We start from the raw sequence: 12,861 nt of genomic DNA on the forward strand, positions 1-12,861 counted from the left end.
AAGACTGTAATAGGAGAGGAAGAAGGACACTATATCCTACTTAAAGGGTCTATCCAACAAGAAGATCTAACAATTGTAAATATCTATGCCCCTAACATGGGAGCAGCCACTTATATAAGCCAATTAATAACAAAAGCAAAGAAACACATCGACAACAAAACAGTAGGGGACTTTAAGACCCCCCCCTGACTGAAATGGACAGATCATCTAAACAAAAGATCAACGAGGAAATAAAGACTTCAAATGACCCACTGAACCAAATGGACTTCACAGACATATTCAGAACATTCCATCCCAAAGCAACGGAATACACATTCTTCTCTAGTGCCCATGGAACATTCTCCAGAATGGATCACATCCTAGGTCACAAATCAGGTCTCAACTGGTACCAGAAGATTGGGATCATTCCCTGCATATTTTCAGACCACAATGCTTTGAAACTGGAACTCAATCACAAGAGGAAAGTCGGAAAGAACTCAAATACATGGAGGCTAAAGAGCATCCTACTGAAGAATGAATGGGTCAACCAGGAAATTAAAGAAGAATTAAAAAAATTCATGGAAACCAATGAAAATGAAAACACAACTGTTCAAAATCTTTGGGATGCAGCAAAAGCAGTCCTAAAAGGAAATTATATAGCCATACAAGCCTTTCTCAAGAAACAAGAAAGGTCTCAAACACACAAACTAACTCTACACCTACAGGAGTTGGAGGAAGAACAGCAAATAAAGCCTGAACCCAGCAGGAGAAGAGAAATAATAAAGATCAGAGCAGAAATCAATGAAATAGAAACCAAAAGAACAGTAGAACAGATCAATGAAACTAGGAGCTGGTTCTTTGAAAGAATTAAGAGTGATAAAGCCCTGGCCAGACTTACCAAAAAGAAGAGAGAAATGACCCAAATAAATAAAATCACGAACGAATGAGGAGAGATCACAACCAACACCAAAGAAATACAAACAATTATAAGAACATATTATGAGCAAATATATGCCAGCAAATTAGATAATCTAGAAGGAATGGATGCATTCCTAGAGATGTATAAACTACCAAAACTGAACCCGGAAGAAATAGAAAACCTGAACAGACCCATAACCACTAAGGAAATGGAAGCAGTCATCAAAAATCTCCCAACAAACAGAAGCCCAGGGCCAGATGTCTTCCCAGGGGAATTCTACCAAACATTTAAAGAAGAATTAATATCTCTTCTTCTGAAACTGTTCCAAAAAATAGAAATGGAAGGAAAACTTCCAAACTCATTTTATGAGGCCACCATTACCTTGATCCCAAAACCAGACAAAGACCCCATCAAAAAGGAGAATTACAGACCAATATCCTTGATGAACATGGATGCAAAAATTCTCACCAAAATTCTAGCCAATAGGATCCAACAGTACATTAAAAGGATTATTCACCACAACCAAGTGAGATTTATCCCTGGGGTGCAAGGTTGGTTCAACATCCACAAATCAATCAATGTGATATAATACATTAATAAAAGAAAGAACAAGAATCATATGATCCTCTCAATAGATGCAGAAAAAGCATTTGACAAAGTGCAGCATCCCTTCTTGATCAAAACTCTGCAGAGTATAGGGATAGAGGGTACATACCTCAATATCATAAAAGCCATCTATGAAAAACCCAGAGCGAATATCATTCTCAATGGGGAAAAACTGAGAGCTTTCCCCTAACGTCAGGAACGCGGCAGGGATGTCCACTATCACCACTGCTATTCAACACAGTATTAGAAGTCCTAGCCACAGCAATCAGACATCAAAAAGAAATAAAAGGCATCTGAATCAGCAAAGAAGTCAAACTGTCACTCTTTGCAGATGATATGATACTTTATGTGGAAACCGAAAGGAGTCCACTCCAAACCTGCTAGAACTCATACAGGAATTCAGTAAAGTGGCAGGATATAAAATCAACGCACAGAAATCAGTGGCATTCCTATACACCAACAACAAGACAAGAATAGGAAGTTAAGGAGTTGATCCCATTTACAATTGCACCCAAACCATAAGATACTTAGAAATAAATCTAACCAATGAGGCAAAGAATCTGTACTCAGAAACTATAAAATACTCATGAAAGAAATTGATGAAGACATAAAGAAATCAAAAAAAGTTCATGCTCATCGATTGGAAGAATAAGTATTGTTAAAATGTCTATGCTACCTAGAGCAATCTACACATTGAATGCAATCCCTATCAAAATACCATCCACTTTTTTCAAATAAATGGAACAAATAATCTTAAAATTTGTATGGAATAGCTAGAAGAATGTTGAAAAAGAAGAGCAAAGCTGGCGGCATCACAATTCCGGACTTCCAGCTCTATTACAAAGCTGTCATCATCAAGAGAGTATGGTACTGGCACAAAAACAGACACATAGATCAATGGAACAGAATCGAGAGCCCAGAAATGGACCCTCAACTCTATGGTCAACTCATCTTTGACAAAGCAGGAAAGAATGTCCAATGGAAAAAAGAGTCTCTTCAACAAATGGTGTTGGGAAAATTGACAGCCACATGCAGAAGAATGAAACGGGACCATTTCCTTACACCACACACACAAAAAAACTCAAAATGGTTGAAAGACCTAAATGTGACACAGGAGTCCATCAAAACCCTAAAGGAGAACACAGGCAGCAACCTCTTCGACCTCAGCTGCAGCAACTTCTTCCTAGAAACATCACCAAAGGCAAGGGAAGCAAGGACAAAAATGAAGTATTGGGACTTCATCAAGATAAAAAGCTTTTTTTTTCCTTTTTTTATTAGTATGTTAATCACCATACATTACATCATTAGTTTTTGATGTAGTGTTCCATGATTCATTGTTTGTGCATAATACCCAGTGCTCCACACAGAAGGTGCCCTCTTTAATACACATCACCACGCTAACCCCTCCCCCCACCCCCCTCCCCTCTAGAGCCCTCAGTTTGTTTTTCAGAGTGTCCATCGTCTCTCGTGGTTCGTCTCCCCCTCCTATTTTCCCCCCCTTCATTCTTCCCTTCCTGCTATCTTCTTTTTTTTTTTCTTAACATATATTGCATCATTTGTTTCAGAAGTACAGATCTGGGATTCAACAGTCTTGCACAATTCACAGTGCTCACCATAGCACATACCCTCCCCAATGTCTGTCACCCACCCACCCCATCCCTCCCCCCCCACCACTCCAGCAAACCACTTAGTTTGTTTCCTGAGATTAAGAATTCCTCATATCAGTGAAATCATATGATACGTCTTTTTCTGACTGACTTATTTCACTCAGCATAACACCCTCCAGTTCCATCCACATCGTGGCAAATGGCAAGATCTCATTCCTTTTGATGGCCGCATAATATTCCATTGTGTATATATACCACTTCTTCTTTATCCATTCATCTGTCGATGGACATCTTGGCTCTTTCCACAGTTTGGCTATTGCGAACATTGCTGCTATAAACATCGGGGTGCACGTACCCCTTCGGATCCCTACATTTGTATCTTTGTGGTAAATCCCCAGTAGTGCAATTGCTGGATCATATGGTAGCTCTATTTTCAACTGTTTGAGGAACCTCCATACTGTTTTCCAGAGTGGCTGCACCAGCTTGCATTCCCACCAACAGTGTAGGAGGGTTCCCCTTTCTCCGCATCCCCGCCAACATCTGTCGTTTCCTGACTTGTTAATTCTAGCCATTCTGACAGGTGTGAGGTGGTATCTCATTGAGGTTTTAATTTGGATTTCCCTGATGCCGAGCGATGTTGAGCACTTTTTCATGTGCCTATTGGCCATTTGGATGTCTTCTTTGGAAAAATGTCTGTTCATGTCTTCTGCCCATTTCTTGATTGGATTATTTGTTCTTTGGGTGTTGAGTTTGATAAGTTCTTTATAGATTTTGGATACTAGCCCTTTATCTGATATGTCATTTGCAAATATTTTGTCCCATTCTGTTGGTTGTCTTTTGGTTTTGTGGACTGTTTCTTTGGCTGTGCAAAAGCTTTTTGTCTTGATGAAATCCCAATAGTTCATTTTTGCCCTTGCTTCCCTTGCCTTTGGTGATGTTTCTAGGAAGAAGTTGCTGTGGCTAAGGTCGAAGAGGGTGCTACCTGTGTTCTCCTTTAGGATTTTGTTGGACTCCTGTCTCACATTTAGGTCTTTCAACCATTTGGAGTCTATTTTTGTGTGTGGTGTAAGGAAATGGTCCAGTTTCATTCTTCTGCATGTGGCTGCCCAATTTTTCCAACACCATTTGTTGAAGAGACTGTCTTTTTTCCATTGGACATTCTTTCCTGCTTTGTCAAAGATGAGTTGACCATAGAATTGAGGGTTCATTTGTGGGCTCTCTATTCTGTTCCATTGATCGATGTGTCTGTTTTTGTGCCAGTACCATACTGTCTTGATGATGACAGCTTTGTAATAGAGCTGGAAGTTCGGAATTGTGATGCCGCCAGCTTTGCTTTTCTTTTTCAACATTCCTCTGGCTATTCGGGGTGTCTTCTGGTTCCATGCAAATTTGAGGATTATTTGTTCCATATCTTTGAAAAAAGTGGATGGTATTTTGATGGGGATTGCATTGAATGTGTAGATTGCTCTAGGTAGCATTGACATCTTCACAATGTTGGTTCTTCCAATCCATGAGCATGGAACGTTTTTCCATTTCTTTGTGTCTTCTTCAGTTTCTTTCATGAGTATTTTATAGTTTTCGGAGTACAGATCCTTTGCCTCTTTGGTTAAATTTATTCCTAGGTATTTTATGGTTTTGGGTGCAATTGTAAATGGGATCGACTCCTTGATTTGTCTCTCTTCTGTCTTGTTGTTGGTGTATAGGAATGCCACTGATTTCTGTGCATTGATTTTATATCCTGCTACTTGACTGAATTCCTGTGTGAGTTCTAGCAGTTTTGGGGTGGAGTCTTTTGGGTTTTCCACATACAATATCATATCATCTGCATGGAATGAAGGTTTGACTTCCTCTTTGCTGATTTGGATGCCTTTGATTTCTTTTTGTTGTCTGATTCCTATGGCTAGGACTTCTAATACTATGTTGACTAGCAGTGGTGAGAGTGGACATCCCTGCCATGTTCCTGACCTTAGGGGAAAAGCTCTCAGCTTTTCCCCATTGAGAATGATATTTGCTGTAGGTTTTTCATAGATGGCTTTTATGATATTGAGGTATGTACCCTCTATCCCTATACTCTGCAGAGTTTTGATCAAGAAAGGATGCTGTACTTTGTCAAATGCTTTTTCTGCATCTATTGAGAGGATCATATGATTCCTGTTCTTTCTTTTGGTAATGTGTTGTATCACATTGATTGATTTGTGGATGTTGAACCAACCTTGCAGCCCAGGGATAAATCCCACTTGGTCATGGTGAATAATCCTTTTAATGTACTGTTGGATCCTATTGGCTAGTATTTTGGTGAGAATTTTTGCATCCATGTTCATCAAGGATATTGGTCTGTAATTCTCCTTTTTGATGGGGTCTTTGTCTGGTTTTGGGATCAAGGTAATGGTGGCCTCATAAAATGAGTTTGGAAGTTTTCCTTCCATTTCTATTTTTTGGAACAGTTTCAGAAGAAGAGATATTAATTCTTCTTTAAATGTTTGGTAGAATTCCCCTGGGAAGACATCTGGCCCTGGGCTTTTATTTGTTGGGAGATTTTTGATGACTGCTTCCATTTCCTTAGTGGTTATGGGTCTGTTCAGGTTTTCTATTTCTTCCTGGTTGAGTTTTGGTAGTTGATACATCTCTAGGAATGCACCCATTTCTTGCAGGTTATCTAATTTGCTGGCATATATTTGCTCATAATATGTTCTTAAAATTGTTTGTATTTCTTTGGTGTTGGTTGTGATCTCTCCTCTTTCATTCATGATTTTGTTGAATTGGGTCATTTCTCTTTTCTTTTGGTTAAGTCTGGCCAGGGGTTTATCAATCTTGTTAATTCTTTCAAAGAACCAGCTCCTGGTTTCGTTGATCTGTTCTACTGTTCTTTTGGTTTCTAGTTCAATGATTTCTGCTCTGATGTTTATTATTTCTCTTCTCCTGCTGGGTTTAGGCTTTATTTGCTGTTTTTTCCCCAGCTCCTTTAGGTGTAGGGTTATGTTGTGTATTTGAGACCTTTGTTGTTTCTTGAGAAAGGCTTGTATGGCCATATAATTTCCTTTTAGGACTGCTTTTGCTGCATCTCAAAGATTTTGAACAGTTGTGTTTTCATTTTCATTGGTTTCCATGAATTTTTTTAATTCTTTAATTTCCTGGTTGACCCATTCATTCTTCAGTAGGATGCTCTTTAGCCTCCATGTATTTGAGTTCTTTCCGACTTTCCTCTTGTGATTGAGGTCTAGTTTCAGAGCATTGTGGTCCCAAATTATGTCTGGAAAAATCCCAATCTTTTGGTACCGGTTGAGACCTGATTTGTGACCTAGGATGTAATCTATTCTGGATAATGTTCCATGGGCACTAGAGAAGAATGTGTATTCCGATGCTTTGGGATGGATTGTTCTGAATATGTCTGTGAAGTCCATTTGGTCCAGGGTGTCATTTAAAGTCTTTATTTCCTTGTTGATCTTTTGTTTAGATGATCTGTCCATTTCAGTCAGGGGGGTGTTAAAGTCCCCCACTATTATTGTATTGTTGTCAATGTGTCTCTTTGCTTTTGTTATTAATTGCCTTATATAATTGGCTGCTCCCATGTTAGGGGCATAGATATTTACAATTGTTAGATCTTCTTGTTGGATAGACCCTTTAAGTAGGATATAGTGTCCTTCTTCATTTCTTATTACAGTCTTTGTTTTAAAATCTAGTTTGTCTGATATAAGGATTGCCAGCCCAGCTTTCTTTTGGTGTCCATTAGCATGGTAAATGGTTTTCCACCTCCTCACTTTCAATCTGGGTGTGTCTTTGGGTCTAGAATGAGTCTCTTGCAGAAGGCATATTGATGGGTCTTGTTTTTTAATCCAATCTGATAGCCTGTGTCTTTTGATTGGGGCATTTAGCCCATTTACATTCTGGGTAACTATGAAAGATATGAATTTAGTGCCTTTGTTTTGCCTGTAATGGGACTGTTACTGTATATTGTCTGTGTTCCTTTCTTGTCTATGTTATTTAGGCTCTCTCTTTGCTTAGAGGACCCCTTTCAATATTTCTTGGAGGGCTGGTTTTGTGTTTGCAAATTCCTTTGGTTTTTGTTGTCCTGGAAGCTTTTTATCTCTCCTTCAATTTTCAATGACAGCCTAGCTGGATATAGTATTCTTGGCTGCATATTTTTCTCGTTTAGTGCTCTGAAGATATCCTGCCAGTCCTTTCTGGCCTGCCAGGTCTGTGCGGATAGTCTGTTGCCAATCTAATGTTTCTACCATTATAGGTTACATATCTTTTCTCCCGAGTTGCTTTCAGCATTTTCTCTTTGTCTCTGAGACTCATAAGTTTTACTATTAGATTTTGGGTTGTTGACCTATTTTTATTGATTTTGAGAGGGGTTCTCTGTGCCTCCTGGATTTTGATGCCTGTTTCCTTCCCCACATTAGGGAAGTTCTCTGCTATTATTTGCTCCAATATACCTTCTGCCCCCCTCTCTCTCTCTTCTTCTGGGATCCCAGTTATTCTAATATTGTTTTGTCTTATTGTATCGCTTATCTCTCAAATTCTGCCCTCGTGATCCTGTAGTTTTTATCTCTCTTTTTCTCAGGTTCTTTATTTTCCTTCATTTGGTCTTCTGTATCGCTGATTCTCTCTTCTGCCTCATTTATCCTAGCCATTAGTGCCCCCATTTTTGATTGCACCTCATTAATAGCCTTTTTGATTTCGACTTGGTTAGATTTTAGTTCTTTTATTTCTCCAGAAAGTTTTCTCTAATAACTTCCACGCTTTTTTCAAGCCCAGCTAGTATCTTTAAAGCCATGTTTCTGAACTCTAGGTCCGTCATCATATAATGTCCGTATTGAGTAGGTCCCTGGCAGACGGTACTACCTTTTGTTCATTTTACTGAGGTGTTTTTTTTCATCTTGTCATTTTGTCCAGAGGAGAGTAGATGAATGAGAGAACAAAATACTAACAGGTTATCAATGTCCCCCGCAAATATACTCTATAGAAATCAGAAAAGACTTGAAAGCAGGGGAAAAGAAAGGGAAAGAAGGAAAAAAGAAAGAGAAAAAAAAAAGAAAAAAGAAAAAGAAAAACAAACAAAAACAGAAGAAAACAAAACAAAAAAACAGAATATGATCAAATATGATCAGACTAGTATACAGATCGGTGTCACACACTAGATTTTGGGTGTATTTTGGTTTGTTAGAAGAAAGTGCCTCCTAATATTTTAAAGGAAGAAAGACATATATGTACAAAATAAGGGTTGATACAATGAAGGACTGGAAGATGAATGTATAGATTAAAATTGTAAAAGATTTTATAAAGGGAATTGATAAGATAAGAAGTTGTTTGAAAAATGAAAGAAGAAGATTAAAAAACAAAGAAGAAAATGAAAAAAAAAAAGGGAGAGAATGTGATCAGGTAGGAGACTAGAACAAAGCCATACACTAGTGATTTAGGGTATATTTTGATCTGTTAGAAGAAACTGTATCTCAAAATTTTAAAGAGAGAACAACTTATATATATATGCCAAAAATAAGGATAACTACGATGAAGGGATAAAATATGACTCTAAAAAATGAAAAATAAAAAAATTTTTTTTTTAAAAAAAGGGATTGATAAGATGTTGGTTGAAAAAGGGAAAAAGAAAAATTCAAAAAAAGAAAAAAACAGTTAAAAAATCAACTTTGGAAAACTAATGAATCATGGTAAAAAAGCAATGAATTTTGTGTGCAATATTCCCCTAGTGCTGGAGTTCTCCTATTCTCCTTGATCGATCAACTTGGTCTTGGCTTGCTGGCTGTTCGTGCTGATCTTCTGGGGGAGGGGCCTGTTGCCGTGGTTCCCAAATGTCTTTGCCGGAGGCGGAATTGCCCCGCCCTTGTCGGTCCGGGCTAAGCAAGCTGCTCGGGTTTGCTCTCAGGAGCTTTTGTTCCCTGCAAGCTCTCGGTACAGCTTTGGAGGACCAGGTGTGAACATGGCGGCCCCTCCCATCTCCACCCAGAGGAGCTGAGAACTCGGGGCCCCGCTCCTCAGTGCGCCCCCAGAGAAAAGCAGTCACTCCCGTGTCCCCGGTCTCCGGCCGCACTCCGCGCTCACCCGGCCTGTGACCGAGCGTTTCTATGTCTGGCACCCGGACCGCGTGTGGAGGTCTCCAAACCCAGCAGATCCCTGCGGTGCGCTCCCGCGCCGCTCCTCCCGGGGGAGGAAGGGTGGTCTCACGGATCTGCCACTTGTTGGGTCCCCTGCTGGAGGCGCAGTGCCTGACTGGGCCGCGGATCTCACGTTTATGGCCACCCCGAGCTGAGAGCCGCGCCTCGGCTCCGTCTCTGCTGCCGGCTTCCCCGCTCCGATCCTGGGAGCTCTGCCGCACTCAGGCACCCCCGGTCTTTCTGTGACCCTGAGGGGTCCTGAGACCACACTGTCCCGGGAGGGTTCCACCCCCCCGCCTTAGCGACTGCAGCGACGTCCCCTCCGCGGAGCTGACTTCTAAAAGGTCTGATTTTGTGCTCTGCGGCTCTAGCACTTGCCAGAAGCGCCGACGGAGGCCCCTCCCCCGCCGTCTCTCCTCCCGAATATCGCCTCGGATTCACATCTCTGCACGTCCTACCTTCCAGTAAGTGGTCGCTTCTCTGTTCAGAGAGTTGTTGCTATTCTTCTCTTCGATCTCCTGTTGAGTTCGTAGGTGTTCAGAATGGTTTGATCCCTATTCAGCTGAATTCCTGAGACCAGACGAAACCCAGGTCTCCTACTCCTCCGCCATCATGCTCCACCCCTCCTATCAAGATAAGAAGCTTTTGCACAGCAAAAGAAACAGTCAACAAAACCAAAACGCAACCGACAGAATCGGAGAAGACATTTGTAAATGACATATCAGATAAAGGGCTAGTATCCAAAATCTATAAAGAACTTTTCAAACGCAACACCAAAAACTTCCAATTAAGAAATAGGCAGAAGACATGAACAGACATTTTTCCAAAGAAGACATCCAGATGTGCCACAGCTTCACATCACTCAGCATCGGTGAAATCCAAATAAAAGCCTCAATGAGGTACCACCTCACACCATTCAGAATGGCTAAAATTAACACATCAGGAAATGACAGATGTTGGTGGGGTTGCAGAGAAAGGGGAACCCTCCTACACTGTTGGTGGGAATGCAAGCTGGTGCAGCCACTCTGGAAAACAGTATGGAGGTTCCTCAAACAGTTGAAAATAGAGCTACCCTATGACCCAGCAATTGAACTACTGGGTACTTAACCCAAAGATACAAATGTAGTGACCCGAAGGGGTACGTGCACCCCAATGTTTATAGCAGCAATGTCCACAATGTCCAAACTATGGAAAGAGCCAAGATGTCCATCGACAGATGAATGGATAAAGAAGAAGTGGTATATATATACAATGGAATATTATGCAGCCATCAAAAGGAATGAAATCTTGCTATTTGCAATGACGTGGATGGAACTGGAGGGTGTTATGCTGAGCGAAATAAGTCAATCAGAGAAAGACATGTATCATATGACCTCATTGATATGAGGAATTCTTATCTCAGGAATCAAACTGAGGTTTGCTGGAGTGGTGGGGGGTGGGAGGGATGGGGTGGCTGGGTGATAGACGTTGGGGTGGGTATGTGCTGTGGTGAGCGCTGTGAATTGTGTAAGACTGTTGAATCCCAGATCTGTACCTCTGAAACAAATAATACATTATATGTTAAAGAAGAGAAGAAGATAGTAGGAAGGAAAAAATGAAGGGGGGGAAGTTGGAGGGGGAGATGAACCATGAGAGACTATGGACTCCGAGAAACAAACTGAGGTTTCTAGAGGGAAGGGGGGTGGGCGGATGCATTAGCATGGTGATGGCTATTAAAGAGGGCACGTACTGCATGGAACAATGGATTTTATATGCAAACAATGAATCATGGAACACTACATCAAAAACCAATGATGTAATGTATGGGATTAACATAACAATAAAAAAGAACCAAGAGACATTAAAAAAATTATCACGTCAGAGAGTGCTATATAAATGGAATGAGACAATGGTTACTTTCGTGATGGGCTTTTGTCACTCAGTTAAGCCTTAAGTTGTTGCTTACACCGATTGTTTGTTACTTCCATGGTATAGCTCGATCACAGCTTGTTTCATTATTCACTCCCTGAAGGGTGTTTAGGTTGCTTCTAGTCTTCAGCTGTTATGAATAAAACTGCTATAAACCCTGGTGTATAGCTTTTTGTATGAATGTTTTTTCATTTCTCTGGGATAAATGCCCAAGAATGCAATGGTTGCATGCATTGTCTTATGGTAAGTACATTTTTAATTTTGAAAGAAGCCACCCCACCACGTTCCAGAGGGTCTGCCACACTACATTCCCACAGGCATTGTGCACGTGGCAGGCTCTCTACCTCCTCAGCACCACCTGATGTGGGGGCCATTTTTAATGGAGCCATTCTGATAGGTGTGCAGTGGTCCTCATTGCATCTGTTTTGTCCACTGATGAGCTTTCAGCATCGCAAACAGTGCTAGCCACGGGGAAGGCTGTCAATAAGCATGTGTTGAATTAAAGAATGAACAAAGAAACAAATTACCACCAATCCAACAAGCCAAATTATGAGTAATTTTTTGACAAGAAGTAGGGTTTATTGGTGTGCATGAACAAGGAGGGGGCAGCACCGAGGTTCTCTTGCATGCAGAGCCTGCCACTTGTCCCAGGAGCTACGACTGGGGATGTGTTGGCCCCCACAGCCATCTGGGATGAGATGCTTTATACCCACCATGTCTTCAGATTCAACCGCATTAAACGCCCCACTTCTTGGAGATGTGGATCTAGGGAGCAACGGAAGGAATGGCATCAGGAAGCCTGGATACTGGGGCAAGGAAAGGCAGGACGAGAGCACAGCTCACTTTCTGGCGGCCGGGGAACTTGAACTTGGCCTTGCGTAGGGCCTCAGTCACATGCTCCTTGTTCTGCATGCTTGGTACAGATGGACATGATGACTTGGCCAATGTGGATCCTGGCTACCGTGCCCTGGGGCTTTCCAGAGACACCCCACGTACCTGTCTCTACCTGTCAACAGCCCAGACCAGGGATGGCACGAGGTCAGACATGAATGTCCAGTGGAAAGGGCTGTCTCCAAGGTCCCTTAGGGCCACCTATAGAATCAACAGGCTGCCGATAACACCAAGGAGGCCACCGTCTGCCGCCATGGCTCACTGGGCCCCCATAGGGAAAGGGCTTGACTGGTTGCAAAGTGTGAATAGTCCTGAAGCGGGCAGTCTGGCTCTCCTTGCTTCTTCCTCACAAACTGAGGCAAAGACACAGTTGGTTAATTTTTATCAGTTTTTCAGGTTGCTCCCTAAATACTTTGAAAATATCAAAAATACCAGTGGGGCTGGGGATATAACAAATCCTACATGAATTTGAGCAGGTTTTACACTTTAATGACACTGGGTGATATAATGCTTGCCATTACTCTCATGTTTAATATTTTCCTTCATCGAATAAGGGAAGAAGTAGTTCCAGTCCAGAAAAAGCAATGTATTTCTATGTCATCAAGATCTTTAAAAAGCACTATTAAAAAACAAAAACAAAAACAAATGAAGTGTGAATTTTCAGCAAAAGTACCCACACAACTTAACGAAACGTATTTTATTAGCTCTTCACTGGGTGAGAAATAACGGCCATTTCCTGCAAGCTCATTAAGAGAAATGGAGATTGCACTCAGCCTCACATTCGAGTGGGTCTCCAGGGGAACTCACAACAATGTGTCCTCTTTACGGACTTCCAAGC

General features: G+C 41.3%; 1 pseudogene; it reads right to left on the minus strand.

The window, feature by feature from the left end:
• Positions 1–12,196: 12,196 nt before the first annotated feature.
• On the minus strand, positions 12,197–12,321 carry LOC113913410 (annotated as a pseudogene).
• Positions 12,322–12,861: the final 540 nt, after the last annotated feature.

Source organism: Zalophus californianus, chromosome 14 (assembly GCF_009762305.2).
Source record: "Zalophus californianus isolate mZalCal1 chromosome 14, mZalCal1.pri.v2, whole genome shotgun sequence".
In the NCBI taxonomy this organism is placed as follows: Eukaryota; Metazoa; Chordata; class Mammalia; order Carnivora; family Otariidae; genus Zalophus; species Zalophus californianus.